At 37.6% G+C, this 15,952-nt stretch overlaps 1 protein-coding gene across 2 annotated transcripts in view; it reads right to left on the bottom strand.

Annotated features, from left to right (window-relative positions):
• The window catches only part of GPM6A (glycoprotein M6A), a 248,062-nt gene that overhangs the window by 188,461 nt on the left and 43,649 nt on the right, over positions 1-15,952 (bottom strand). The gene's annotated exons all lie outside the window — the stretch shown is intronic.

The raw sequence follows: 15,952 nt of genomic DNA, 5'->3' as shown, positions 1-15,952 counted from the left end.
GTTTGTAGCTTTTATGCTTTAACAATTGGCTTTTCTTGTCAAACAACCTTCCCTCATGCGGGCCCTTGTGGTTATTCATGCTTAATAAAAATATAAAAATTCAGCCGCACGGCACTACGGTAGTACTTCCGTCACACGTCTACAACAAAATAGCTTTTGTAGTTTAATCATGAAATGCCCGAAAACATTTCATAGCTACTGTATCAAAAATCATCTCTCCATAAATATCCCCAGGAAGGTTCTCCTTAAGGGCCACGTGAGTATCCTGGGAGAAGATGGTAAGATAAGGCAGGGATAATTGGAAATTATTACTAATTCTGAGATGAGTGTCTGTTTCCTAGTTGAGATGCACTAGTTAATTTATGTGAAAATGGTTGGGCAATATTGCTAAAGCAAGAGTTGTAAAAGATAAAGCAATTACTCTGCAGATGCCATGAGATAGCAAAACTACGTATTAGGAAAAAAATCTTAAGATTAAACACACACTGCAAATCATCCAAGATATGCAGGCACAGATTCCATTCAGACTATGCTAACTTTATATCATAAACATGGTTAAATTAAAACCATCCTTTAAAAAGAACACTTACAATACACAACCATGACTAATTTCTTTCCTTAAAAAAAAAGAAGAAAGGAATGTGCAAACAGATCATAGATTCATTTGGTTAACTAGCCAGGCAATGTGCTAGGATTTTAATCTGCATTCCACGGGTTCACAGATGCCTTCCAAAACCTGTAAACTGCCTATGGTTAAAATGAAATTTTGTTCACACGTGGAGAGGAGAACTTCAATATTTTAATCAGATTCTCCCAGGACGTCCACGCTCTATCCTACCAAAAAGTCAAGGACTGCTGTTCCTAATGAAAAAATGGGATACAAAGAAGATGAAATATTCCATAACCTGTTAAAGACCAGGAAATACCTAAATCATCAAGGAACTCCTGAGAAAGTACCATGTGGACCTAATTTGGGGTATGCAGTGAGTTTCACACCTTCTGGAAATTCAGTTTTTTTATGGAAGAATAGAAGGGAACAGATTTTACTCTACAGAACATATTCGTATCTGATCATGACCTATCATTGTTTGCTACATCAGGTTTCTTACCCTTCGTTTTGTGTTGCTGTTGAGGTGGGATTTTGCATTTACCTACTGGAGTGTCCGCAACAGTAATACTTACATCATACAATTTTTGTAAACCCTTAAGCAAAATCCCTAATTACTAGTAATTTTAAATCAACCTAACATAAAATCTAACTGATTATAACCATCCTTTTAATTTTCTTTTGCTCTATTTTATTCATTTTTTGGATGGAAAGGGATACTGATTTAGCAATTATAAATGGAAAGCATATCACTGTTCCCCAAAATACTGCTGCCCTATAATTTAATCAGTGCACTTTTGAGCTCATCTTTATCTCAATATTGTTGAATTACAATGCAGTCCACACTAGTCATTTATCTAAGATATTATAATAATAGCATCAGTTCCTAGATACTCTGTTATTATCCATATCACCACTGATTTATAAATATCTTTCTGTAGAAAAATGTGTTGAATCTCTAGCAATACCTGAGCTAAACAGATCTTACACGTGTTGTCAAAGGCAGTCTTTAGAGTTCCTGACATTTGGTAGTGTGAATAATTTATATACACCATACAACTGAAAAGATTAATAATGTGAGAACGTTCTTTCTTTAGAAGAACACTTTACTCCCAAGGAAGAGAGCTGTGGGCATGTGTACGGGGAAGAACACTGCAGTTAAGCATCCAAGTTCCGGCCATGAGCTGCCTCAGAGAGGAACACACGTTCAACAGTGAGAAGGGAGCGGACACCTGCCGCCTGAACAGAGAAGTGTGCCGGGCGTGAGGAAGGTTCCAAGGAAGGTACTTCCTATACGTCCCTGTCTCCCTCCCCACACCCCGCTCACCTTGCTGCTTCTGAATGGAGTCCATGGCCGTCAGCGCAGCAGCCATCCTGCTGCCACAAGATGACGAGCACGAGGGTGAACAAGGGTCATAACTCCCAGTCTGTGGGAGCCATCTAGGTTCGCCTGGTATGCTCTACTTCCATCTCTGCCCTGGCATTTTTCTTTTCAAATCAACTGTCACTATTAGTAACTGCACTCAAATAAGCCAGGATGGATCGGGTAGTCCTCTACTGTGCACTTCCTGCTTCTGGTCCTGCCGTATGCAGCAGCATAGGGTGCGCTGTGCAGCAAACAGCTCTCTCATTTCAAAACATGGTTACATCTAAAGAAAACTAGTACCTCCTTCAGACACTGTCTCTACCGATGACCCTCTCCAAATGAAATACGACTGAATCCTCCTGACAAAGACAGCATGCAGTACGACCAAAGATCAAATGCAGCACACCCAATGCCAGGGGTAGGGGCAGACCGAGTCGCGGGGAGGGTGGGGTGGAAGTAATCTGATGCAGCTGCCACTTGGGTCGCGTGCTGTCCTGACCAGACGTGCGGTGGCCCTTGTTAAAGACTGTGAGAGGGACCGAGCTATCGGGCCACCAGCCAGACGGATTTCTGAGAAGTCGTAGGTTAGATGGATGGGAAAGGGAGGAGGAAGCAGAGCCTGAGCAGTTTCTCCTGGGAACAAACCAAGAGGCGTCCCAACACTCAGGCTACGGTGGTTGAGTCATTAAACCTACGGTTATTTATATAGCTTATTCTGGTAAAGCTTTTCCTTTTGCAATGAACCATCTTGCCATTAATTAGCTAAAGGCCACGTTCAATGAAAATACTAAGTACCAAATTTCCATTTCTCGAAGAAGTTGAGGATAACTGTGTAACTTTTCAAAATGTCTGTCCACTGAGAGTCACAGTAATATGTCTGACCCCATGAAAATCAGAAGACACCAATCTGCTGAGGAAGAGTAACTGTTTAAAAGGCAGCAGTTATGTTAAGAAGCCTGGACCTGAACACAATGATTTAGGATGAGAAGCTGCAGAGGAGGTGTTTACACTTCACTCCGTGAAGCATGACTGCAAGTACATCAGATGCCTGACTTCTAGATTAATTTTGTGTATTATCTTGTGCACATAGGAAAAGCGATTAGTATGTTGTTCATTTAGCAAATGAACTTCACAGTTAAATTATCCTGTGTCATAAATGCTTCAAAAAGAAAAGCACAAAAATGAAACTCAGTTAAATTTAATTCCCAGACTGATTTTAATTTTAAAATCTAATTTAATATATTTGGGACAAAGCTTTTAGCAGCTCATTCTGTTGAAACCGAAACATGTAACATTATGGTAAATACTACTGTAGTTAGAAAGTTCACTGCTGACAAAAAAGAATTGTTTTTATGGTAATAATGTGAATACAAGTTTTGTTGGAGCACAGCTTTTGAATGAAAACAGTATTCCTAAGAAACGTATTTGCAATTGGTTGAAATGAATTATAATTCATAATTACATCCAACCTAGTTTCTAGTTCAATATTGTACTAATGAAAATACAGCTGTAGTTGTCAAAAGTTACGTGTGTTTATGTATATTTGTGTGCGTTTATAAAGTTCCCTAAATTTTGAATGTATATCTCTAAATTCTGAATGCTTTTTCAAAATATTCAGAAAATGGAGTGTCAAAAATGTTGGCTTTTGAAGCTTCAGGTCAATTGCAGTTACTGAGAATAAAATGGAACAGAAAAAAATAGACAAGAGCAAGAAAAGAAGTGAACAAGTTGGACAATGCGAGATCAAAATGGACGGCAAGATTTAATTTTTAAATTCTCTGTGTTTAGGAATAGCTTGGCTTCTGGAAGAATCTTTTAATAAAGCCCCTATATTTTACTGGATAACTCTGTATTGTGTATGAGATCAAAATAAAATTGAGACGACCTACAATTACATGGTATCTAAATTTGATAAAACATTTGAAAGAATCAACTTATTTGACAAATTTTTATATATTTGTCCAAGAAAATTACTCTGAATGGAGGCACAAAGACAGTATTTGTGAAAATAGCTGACCTGACATGTTTATTATTTTATAATATGAGAATATTTAATTAAGAATATTTTTCATTTAGCCAAATTTTCTCTGAGTTTATGAGAACCTCATTTATGGAGAGGATACCAACAATTCAAAATATTATGGTTTACAGAGAAATGCCAATTGAAGGAGTACTAATTTCAAATTTAATAACCATATAATAAACTGTACTGGGGGCTTCCCTGGTGGCGCAGTGGTTGAGAGTCCGCCTGCCGATGCAGGGGACACGGGTTCGTGCCCCGGTCCAGGAGGATCCCACATGCCGCGAAGCGGCTGGGCCCGTGAGCCACGGCCGCTGAGCCTGCGCGTCCGGAGCCTGTGCTCCGCAACTGGAAAGGCCACAACAGTGAGAGAACCGCGTACCGCAAAAAAACAAAACAAACGAACAAAAAAACTGTACTTAAAATCAGAGCTCTAAATCGCTGCCTTAACCCATATTCATATATATGGGAGTTTATTTAGTCACACTGCTTACAATAAAAATATTATCATTTACAACAGTATTTTAGTAAAACCAAATAGCTGTCTATGCCGTGAACAAAATATTATTTAAAATACTGTTGACTTTATCTCATTATTCTAATATTTTCATCATCCACATATTTATAAATGCAATGGTATATGTATAGAATCTACAAGTGTACACCTATTGGGTACAAATATGGAAACTGTTTCTACTGTAGAGTGCACAGAATATAAAATCTGGAAACCAACACAAGAGAGGGAGAGCTTCTCTTCTGAAACCACCTACTGGGAGAGAAGAAGGTGGCTTTTTTGAGGGGATGATTCCTTTTACTGAGAAATGTCTAATCATTTCTGGAAGCACTGTGCTGTTCACAGACCGCCGTTCAAAAACAGAGAAGGAATGTGGTGTCCACAGCCTGTGGGAACTCTGCTCTCACTCCAGACAGAACCCCAAGAATCACTCATACTTGGTGAATACAACCTACAGCATTTAGCTGGAAGAGACGTGTGAACCCCTGAAAGAGAAGACTGAAGCCTGTGGATCTGCCCAAGTCAGATCCAGATCTCCCGATCCTTATTCTTGTGCTTCTTCATTAGCTGCACTGCTTGTTTTGTTCACAGGTAGCTCTATTTAAGAGAGCACTGGGCTTCCCTGGTGGCGCAGTGGTTGAGAGTCCGCCTGCCGATGCAGGGGACACGGGTTCGTGCCCCGGTCCGGGAAGATCCCACGTGCCGCGGAGCGGCTGGGCCCGTGAGCCATGGCCGCTGCGCCTGCGCGTCCGGAGCCTGTGCTCCGCAACGGGAGAGGCCACAACAGTGAGAGGCCCGCGTACCGCAAAAAAAAAAAAAAAAAGTCAGGGTTTTTCCCTGTTTGAGTTATCATATGCAAAAGAGAATATGAATACGTATATTTAACTCCCATTCATCACATTTCAGTATACGCGTTGTTATAGAGCAGTCTGACCAAAGAACTCCGATTTAGAATAGCCATTTCTATTTAACATCAAACTCTCAAAATTAAAATAACAAAGCTCTAAGGGAAACACCAATTAATTAGTTATGTCCTTGGTTCATTCTGGTGGGTGGGGCTGTCTGACAATACATTTTATCACGCATCTCTACAATAGACATTTCCCAGGAGCACCTTCTTTACTACGGGGCCAATGCAGAAGTGAGTCATGAATAGGGCTTCCCTCACGCTGGAAGTCGAAGGCTTATGTGGAATAAATAAGCATACATTAGCTCTCAATAGTTTCAGGCCTGTGATTAAGTAAAATAAATAAACAAAACTTTCAAAGCAACAGCCTTCCCAGAAATAGCCACGAAAACCAAAGATGACAGCTCTATGACACGCGGCACAAGAGCAGGCTTCAATTTCTAAACACCAAGGATTTCTTTTCTGTATTTAGAACGCTTTCATAAACAAAAAGGAACATTTTTATATGCCTGAAATCACCTATCTCGGTCAAAATATTTTGGAAGCTCAGTCTCATCATGAAACCTCATTAGCTCATGCCTCCAGAAGCCAGGAGGACTTAGAAGCCAAGTGGGCTCCCGTGGGCTCTTCTAAGAGGTCCACTGCACTGTAGCTATTTTCTGAAATGCATGTCCCTATTGGGAGGACTCTGGGTTAAACAAAGATAAATTCAGTTACTAAAATACAATAAAATAGTACTCTTCTGCATTTGTACAGTTGTCCTGGAACACATCCGTTGATGGGGCATGTATCAGTGTAAGAGCTGGGGTGCAGGTTTCTGGGACTGCGGGACGTGGTATTAACTGCAGGCAGGTAGTGCCAGAGCGGCTTGGTTTAGGGGGAACCCACACACGTGGAGTACGGAGTATTCAGGAGTCAACATAGTTGTTTATTTTTCCCCTTTCAGCTATCATGACCCATCAATTCTCAAAAAAATATGTACAGAGCCTTGGGCATGTGTACATCACCTTATTAGTTCATGCAACAGATGTAAATACAGACAAAACTAGGCTACTCACGTCTTGTGCATCCACTTTAGCCGGAGACAGAAGTATTTAAACCATTAAATTATAAAGCAGAATGTGATCACTGTGCCTGGGAGGTAGACACACTGAGTGCGGAGTACAATGGAGCTCTCACATCACGTAGGAAGGCGTGTGCTCCCCTGGAAATGTCAGGGCCGTGTACCTGTCTGTCTCACCCCTGTTCCCAAGGAACGTACCTACTCCCTATGGATAAAGGCAAACCTACAAGTCATTTCATCTCAACTTCCTTCCTCTTTCCGATTTCCAGACAAACCGCGCCCCCCCCTCCCCCGCCAGCAGCTGTTTTATTTTGCTGGACATGCAGTGGGCACTCCAGAGATGAACGGTGTCCCCGTCATGGACACAGAGACAACACTCGGTCACTCTCCGCTGAGGCAAGATTCTCTCGTTAATAAAAGCACCCTGTAAAAACGGTGCCTTTTTTTTGCCTCTGATTGAAAACAGCACCAGGAGTTTCAAAATAAAAAAAAAAAACAGAACAGAAGCTCATCGTGAAGATTACCTCCATGTAAACAGTCTTCTTTTTAAGGAGGTTTTCAGACAAGCCACAGCATAGCAACGACAAAAAGCATAAATCTAAACTTTAAAAAAAAACTTTATAAACCTGTCTTCTGTTATTTTTGAAAAAAGGTTGCAACATGAAGTCATCTTCCTAAGGAGCATTCTGGGTATTATACAGCTTATTTTATGCACTTCACAAGCTAAATTTAGACAATTATACTCAACTCTGAATTAAATTTTAAAAGAATCTTTTTTTGGGGGGGGGGCTTGGTGAGGTTCTTTTGCGTCTCTAACGCTGAACTTCATTTTACTCCCTTTGAATTCTTCAGAATAAAAACTATTCAAATAATTTGAAACTTCTATCAAGAATCCTGGCACTTGTCCTGCAGATAAAATGGGCATTCCAGTCCTCCCACATACCAAAGAGCGAAGCCAGTACAACTATTTCCCAAACATAGATCTTTTTCTTCTCAGTTAATATTACATAATTCTGGTAGGATGTATTATTAGACAGTTGGTACTCTGATAAATAACTATGTGGTTTAACATTTGAGATTTGGACAATGCATGGCACAGAATTTTATAAATGAATTATCCATTATTGTGATGGTATTTACTCTTCCTAGCTAAATTGACAGATTCTTGAAACAGAAAATCATATCTAATTTTTAGACCATCAAAAACAACAATGAAAACAAACAGTAAGAGTAGTAATCACTGTCTTGGTATAATCGTCATTATTATAGTCATTGACGTCAGAGTGAATATTTACTGGGCACTTAGATTGAGACAGGCACAGACTAACCACTTATTTCTCCTATCTCAATCCACACAGCCATCCTATGCAGTAATCACTATTCTTGTGCCCATTTTACAGAGGAGGAACTTGAGGCAGAGAGAAACATTGAATAAATATTATCTAATGTAACCCCTATTGAAGCCTGAGTTTAGGTTGGTCTAAAGGTTAAGAGTGCTTTCATCCTTCCTCTGCTCATGGATAGCAGTTACAGATGCCAGATAAAACACAAGATGCCTAGCTAAATTTTAATTGTACATAAATAACAAATGATTTTGTTATTTATGTACAAAATAACGGCCGCTGAGCCTGCGCGTCCGGAGCCCGTGCTCCGCAACGGGAGAGGCCACAACAGTGAGAGGCCCGCGTACCGCAAAAAAAAAAAAGATCCGAATCTCAGTGACTTCTGGGACAGTTTAATATACATGTAATTGGAGTCTAAGAAAGAAAAAAGAGAGTGTAAGACAGTAAAACATTTTGAACAAATAATGGCTAAAATTTCTCCAAATTTAATAGAATTCTAAATCCTCACATCCAATAAATTTAACAAGTCTCAAGATGTATAAACCCAAAGAAAATCATACCAAGGCATATAATCAAATTTTGAAAACAGATGATAAAAAGAAAATCTTAAAAACAACCAGAGACGAAGACATATTTCATGTAAAGGAACAAAGATGTGATCTCAGACTTCTCATCAGACACTATGCAATCCAAAAGACAATAGAACATCATTTTTAAAGTGCTGAGAAAAAAAACTGTCAACCTCAAACTCTACGTTCAGGGAAACATATACTTTAAGAATAAAGGTGAAATAAGGACCTTTTCAAACAAACAAAATCTTAGAGAATTTACTTCTAGTAGGGGCACTACAATAAAATAGTAAAGGAAACCCTTCAGCAAAAAGAAAATGATACTAGATAGAACCCAGGTCTACATAAAGGACTGAAGACCACCAGAAATGATAAACAGGTAAGTATACCTTAAAGGCACTTTCTCCTCTTTAAAACATTTCTTGATTAGATAATTGTTTAAAACAAAAATAATAGCGAAGTATTCTGGATTTATAATACATGCAAAAGTAAAATGTATGACAACAATAAGACAAAGAAAGGAAGGTAGAAATGGTACACTGTTTTAAGATTATTACATTATACATGAAGATATATATTATATCAAGCTATACCATAAGAAGTTAAAGAGCAAATTGTGAATCACAGAGCAACTACTAAAAATTAAAAATATGATATAGTTGATAAACAAAATAGAAGAATAGGAAAAATACTCAACCCAAAAGAAGTCAGGAAAAATTAAATAATGCACAAACAATAGATGAAACTTATAGAAAATAAATAACAAGGAGGACTTCAACCCACTTATACTATCAATTACAATAATAGTCAAGCTCTAAATACTGCAAATAAAATGTGGAATGTCAGACTGTTAAAAAAAAGCGATGCTCAACTATATGCTCTCTGTAAGACATACACTTTAAATATAAAGGAAGAAATAGGGTTAAAAGTAAAGGATTAGAAAAGCTATTCCATGCAAATCCCAATTACCAGCAAACCACCAAATCCATGAAAAATGGGCAAAGGATAGGATACTTCAAAAAATAATAATAAGCTAATAAGCTAATAATAAGCTAATAATAATAAGCTAATAATAAGCTATAATAATAATAAACAAATGATCAATAAGCTCATGAAGATTCTCAGAATCTGTTTTCAGAGAAATTCCAATTAAAACTATAATGAGGTACCAGTGCACACGTTCTGAACGACTGAAAACGAAAGGTTGACAATGTCTGGTATCAGCGATGACGTGGAGTCACACTGTCTCCTGCACAGCTGGTGGGAATGTAAAATGGCAGAGCCCCGGAAAACAGTTTCACCGTTTCTTACAAAGCTAACGTATACTTGCCATACGACCCAGCAATCCTGCTGCTAGGTAGTTAATGAAGGAAAATGAATACGTATGTCCACACCAAGACTCGCACATAGTGTTCTTAAAAGTTTTTTTTTTTTTTTTTTTAATACACCCCTACTGGAAATAACGCACATGTCTATCAATGGGTGAGTGGAAAAACTGTAATTCCACGCAATGGGTTCCTAGTCAGCATATAAAAGAAATGGACTTTTAATATCTACAACGACATGTACAGATCTCAAAAGCTTTACGCTGAGTGAAAGCAGCCAGACAGAAAAAGCTACGTTCATTTACAGTAAATTCTACAGCAGGCAAAACTAATCGACAGTGGCAAAAGCAGATCAGTGATTGCCCGGGGACAAGGGAGCAGGCGATAACCAGCAGAGGACACAAGTGATCTTTCTGAGGACTGGTAGGGGTGACACAGTTGACATTTGCCAGAAGTCATGCTACCCTTGAAATGGGTGCATTTTAACAGGTAAATTTTTCCTCCGTGAAGTTATTTTAAATGTTAATTTTACAGCATTTATTCTCTTTTGTGAGCCAGCGATTCCCAAACTCTCATCAATTAACACCTAGGAGGAAAAGTGTCATACCCATGAATCTAGGGAACCACAGATATGCCAAATTTTGGCTATAGATCAAATAACTAATCTATGACAGTAAAAACTAAATTGTTTACTTAAGCTGTTAACTTGAAGTTGTAGTGACTGGACTGCCCTAAAATATCACCCAAATCTGAAGATACAGGAGAAATTACATAGACTGTATTCCTCTCAATAAATGTTGGCACCAGAATATTCAGAAGATACTGCTTGAACACCAAAATGTATATTGTTCGAGGGCATATACATTTGGTTCCAAAACGTATGGGGGTTTGCTCAAAATTAACTAGCTCAATAAAAGTAAATACAAAAAAAGGAAATTACCTTTGCATAAATGCTTTCAGATACTCCTTCCCATAACAGCAGGGCAGTAAAACCCTCACATTTATTTTCTTTCTGTTGATAACTTTGAAGCTATCATTTATGCCTCCAGGAATATTTACAAACTGTATAACAAACTTCTTCATAATGCCTATGTTAGCCATAAAGCATAGTCCCCTAAGCTAGCTAACCCTCTGTGTATATTTTTAAAACAATAATGATAAAGTTCAATTATTGTTCAAATCCCCATCTCATGCTCAGGGGTCACAACCAGGCACAAATTTCCAAAGCGGATATTAAGACCCGTTTATTTTAAAAAGGAATGATAATCTCTCAGTCCCATTTAATTCCACGTGGATTTCGTGATTAGTTTAACACTGATGCTATGATTGCTAACCTACCCGCTGTGTGGGGCTCTGCGCTGAGCACTGACACCGCAGAGGGAATAATGTGCCTTTACCGTGAGGCCCAACAGCAATGGGGCATTAATCCACTGTCTGTACCGCTACGTAAGAGCCTGCAGTTCACCTCCCCGACACCGCTGGCCTCTTAGGTGGCAGATCCCTTCCAACCACGGTTGTTTATCACAACTCTCAGGAATTACTCATTCAAAGGTACAACCCGTCACTGCACAGAAAGGAAGTTTCCCTCCAATATTAAAGAAAGCCTGCCCAGGCGTACATCTTCTGTATTCCCTGCAGCCACCCCAAAGCCATTGGAAGACTCGGATTTCTAAAACCACTGCCAGAAGAAAAGAAATACTCACTGAGAGAAATAAAGAATTTTCTAGATCCCCATTTAAATACCAACAAAGTAGAAATATATACATATATACGTATTACTTATGAAGAAAAATACAAAACATTAAATATACTAAATACAAGGAATAAGACATGACTTGAATAAATTGAATTGAATTCAAAGACTCAAAATCAAAGAAATTTCAATTAAAAGACATCTTTTACTATATACCTATCATTACGATTTAATGACTTCCACCTCCACCAAGAGTACAGGACAACAAAACCATCATCTGCTTTTAGAGGAATTTAAAATGGAAATAAATGTGGCAGGAGGCAACTTACCAAAATATCAAAGTTATAAATGTGCCTCTTCTTTGACTTAGCAGTTCTACTCTTAGAAGTCTAATCTACAGAAATCCTGACTTGCACGCAAGGACAAACTTTTCATTACAGCATTTTTGGGAAATAACAAACAAAAAGGAATGAATTCATATGCCCGTCCATTAAGTACATTACTTTGCACACCTAGTATGGGTCTATGTAGCCTTTAAAGAAAATGAGTTGTGTCTATATGTACCTCTGTGGAAAAAGTTACTGAAAATAAGAAGGAAAAAAACAAGTTATAGAACAGCTTGTAGAGTGTGACCAAATTCATGTTATAAAAAATACGAATGTGCCCAACACAAATGGATATGACACTCTGCATGACAGTACTTAAAATGTTGGCTTATTGAATGAACAAGTCACTGAATAAATACTTAGAAAGAAATCCGAAAGCATGTTGATAACAGTGATTACCTATGGACCGGAGAGCAAAATGGGGGAGGAAAACACTGTGGGGCTATGAAGGGGACTGTCACATTTTATATTACATATTTACTTGAATTTTTTAAACAAGTTATTTTTGAAGAGTTGAATTTAATTTCAGTGAAAATCTAAAGAAAGTAACCTATCAGAAAACTGTTCACATAAAAGCATTAAGTTCAGAACAAAGCCAAAGGCTAAACGAATGGGCCAATTTTCACAATGAAAAACAGCATTTAAATTGACAAGTGCCACTGAGATCACAAGCTGAAATCAAATAATGTAACTGGTTTGATCAATAAGGTGACTCTCAATCAACCAATTTAATTTAAAAATTGTTAACCAATTATTTATATAGATGTGAGTGACCTCAAGTGAATGAATGGATAACAAAGAGTCTGGGTTTCATCTTACTATACCTCTGGCTTACTCTCAAATCATTTTATATTAAAAGAGTAAGTGATTTAATATGCAAATTTTCTAAATTTGTTCATTAAAATTGTTTTGAAAATGCTTGTACCCCAAAAGGTCAACCCTGTTTATTATGATTGCAAATTGACAGTACACTGCATAGAAGTCTAAATTATGTCTGTCACATATGGATTACGGTTTGAATTCAGAATACATTCTGAGAAGACCCAACATGGCTCTGGCAAATACAGCTAATGGCACTCAACTGCTGCAGTCCAAAGGAATATCAAATAATCCTTTAAAAAAAAACAGACAAGCTCGTGTAGTAATCTTCACGTCTACAATTTCATTTCCGAGTATTTAGAATTGTGAATAACTTAATAATCTGTATTCTTCCTGATGGAAAACCTGTTATCCACATTAAGAGACTTTTGTCTCCCCTAAATCAGTTCAGCTAATTAATAGACTTATGCTTTCCCAACTGATTTACATTTGCTGCCAGACAAGTTAAAAATACCGAATTAAAAAGCCAATAAATATGTCTTCCCCAATTAAAGAGAGGCCACTCTACCAGTTTAACTGGCAAATCAAATAGTGCACTGATTTTAAAGCTATTTCAGTTAATAACATAATATACGCATTATATGTGTCCATTAACAGTAATACAAGTCCACCAGATGGAAAAAGTCAGAAAAAATTCAATCGGAAATTAACATTTATTTTGTAATAAACTACGAGGGGATACATATCTTGACGTAGAACTAGAGTATGATGAATTTAAACAGAAGCAGCAAGAAAAAGAATCTAGTCTTTGTAGCAGAAAAGCTTTCCTGTTTTTATTTTACATTTATCTGCTTCAGTCTTAACCGGCAGAAAAACATTTATAGTTTGGCAGTCAGAGGTTTTCCTGTAAGCACAAATGGAACCCTAGGGCCTGGTTCCAGGCTATATACGCTATTTCTGGGAAGATGCACGCATGCTTTAAAGATCCCATGCTAGTCAAGGTAGGAACACAGCAGCAAAAGATCGCCAAACAAGGTTAGATCAATGATGGTGCACTAGTCCCTTCATTATTTTATGATAGAAATGTTGTTTGTGTGACTGCACGGTTTTATCTGTGAAACTGAACATGCCTGGTGGACTACCAGTTATGAAATACAGAAGAGGTTTTAGAACCAGAGCAGTCATGAAAGCACCATATGTTGATTGCTTTAGAAAATGTACGTATCAACCAATGTAAATATGATTCGAATACATTTGGGAGCATAATAATAACCTGTTTAAAAAATTACTTTGAGCAAAAATCAAATAGAAAACATTTACCTGTAAGTTTGGGGAAAAGATATATTGTAATTTTGTGAGAGAAAATAATGCCCTTTTGGTTCATCAAACATTTTACTAAGGCAGAAAAGATGGGTAATACATTTGAGTTAAGAATAACAGCATTTTCACATTAACAAGAAAAATGTCCATAAAAGTAATTATATTCTAAAATCTCTATTGTTGATAATAATTTATTGATATTTTAAAACTGCTACTCAGCTGCAAAATAATAATGAAAGTGAATGGAAATGCCTATAAAATTTTTGTGGTATCTGCTCCAACTAGATTGATATAATTAGGATAACTGCAAGAGGAGCTAGGAGGGAATTTTGAGGTAAATCGCCCATTTTTTAGAAAATATGAATGCTCAAATAGTGGTATCTGCCTCAACTGCTTAGTCACACAATCTAATAATTTTAGTTTCTAAATGATGAACATCCTTTCAGTAATATTTTCTGATGGGAAAAGAACGTTAAATATGTATTAATTGCTACTAATATTTTAGGGATAATATTGATGATGTCTCACTTGTAATAAACCGTCCTCTCTTCCAAACCTTCTGCGTCACTTGTCCTAACATCAATCCACTTGAGAGACTTATTTTCATCTTAATAACAAATAGCAGAAAAGAACAGTTTTAAAATGATGTACAAATGTCTGTTTCAGAATATATGGTAATAAAGTGCCAAAAAGCGAGCTACATACAAGCTGTTTGTGGCCTAAGATATGCGAAGAATTAATTTTTGTGCTGGCATCTACTGTAATTAGAAATGGTTCTGTGCATCATGATTAAGCCAGTAACTATGGTAACGAAAGCAGGAAAGCATAAGTGCAAAAAGAGAGAGGCTGAATAAGCCAATGATAAGTTGCACTTCATCTGTTTATTTTTAGAGCCTTTGTAATAAGCAGAGCTATCTATAAAATGCATATTAACTTTATTCTACTTCCTATCATTCATGGCCAATAGATTAAAACATATCACCTTAAACATACACACACACACTACCAGGCAAGCACTAATACAACCTCGTGCACATCGCCCTTGTGTTCACGGGGCTGCATGGAGACAGTGACAGAGCAGAAAATTTAAGTAAGAATTTCATAGTTTCTGGTGTCTTAGCCTTTTTGCTACTAATTTATAGCAAAACCACCTGTTTCTTAGTTGCATGTGGCAACAGGCTCACGTGAGCAGGACACAAACATGAATAGAAGGCAACCACCAGATCCATGTCTAGTGCCGGGTCTCAGAGGCTCTCCCAGGGCAGTCCACTGAGAGACAGCAGTACGGACACCCCAGTCTCCCAGACCTGGAATCCTTGGCCTTCAGTGTACATTTTTAGCCTCAAAACCATGCAGGAATAGGAGGAATATTTAAAGCAGTTTCAGAAGAGAACATCAATCAAAACTGATGACGGGTATAAAAAACAAGCCATTTTTGAAGAGGTTTTGTTTTGATTTGTTTTTTATCATTTATTGAGGCTGGAAAAGATTCTGAGGAAGCCAACCATGTGAGCGCGAACAGCAATTATCTCTTTACGGAAGACGGAGCAAGACGGAATAACGTGAGTTTCAGAAAAACGACTTCAATTTATGAAATGACTTCTTATTGTACAGATATAAGAAACAACATATCACTAAACAAGCTGTCAGAATCAAGCTGAATTTAATAACAGACAGAAATAAAAGCATCATGTTCTTATTCAGCACAAACAGAGCTCACTAAACATTTCTCCCCCCCATGTTTCAATTTTGTAATTCTGGAATAGAGCTTCTGGGTAAAGAACTGCAAACCTTTTACAACCCTTATTTCAATGTGAAGTTAGGAAGTTAAATGGTTTCAAAGGCGGAAAAATTAGTCTCAACTAAGACAGGGCACCAAAGACTAATGTTTCAGAAAAAGCTTTATGCAATTGACTCCAATGAGTTAATGTTAATATCATTTCCCATTCATTTATGCATTGTGTCAACCTATAACAGGCATCTGCTCTCGGTTCTGGGATACAACTGTGAATAAGAGAGA

This window comes from Tursiops truncatus, chromosome 21 (genome assembly GCF_011762595.2).
Source record: "Tursiops truncatus isolate mTurTru1 chromosome 21, mTurTru1.mat.Y, whole genome shotgun sequence".
Lineage (NCBI taxonomy): Eukaryota > Metazoa > Chordata > Mammalia > Artiodactyla > Delphinidae > Tursiops > Tursiops truncatus.
This window is presented reverse-complemented; position numbering and strand designations above follow the sequence as displayed.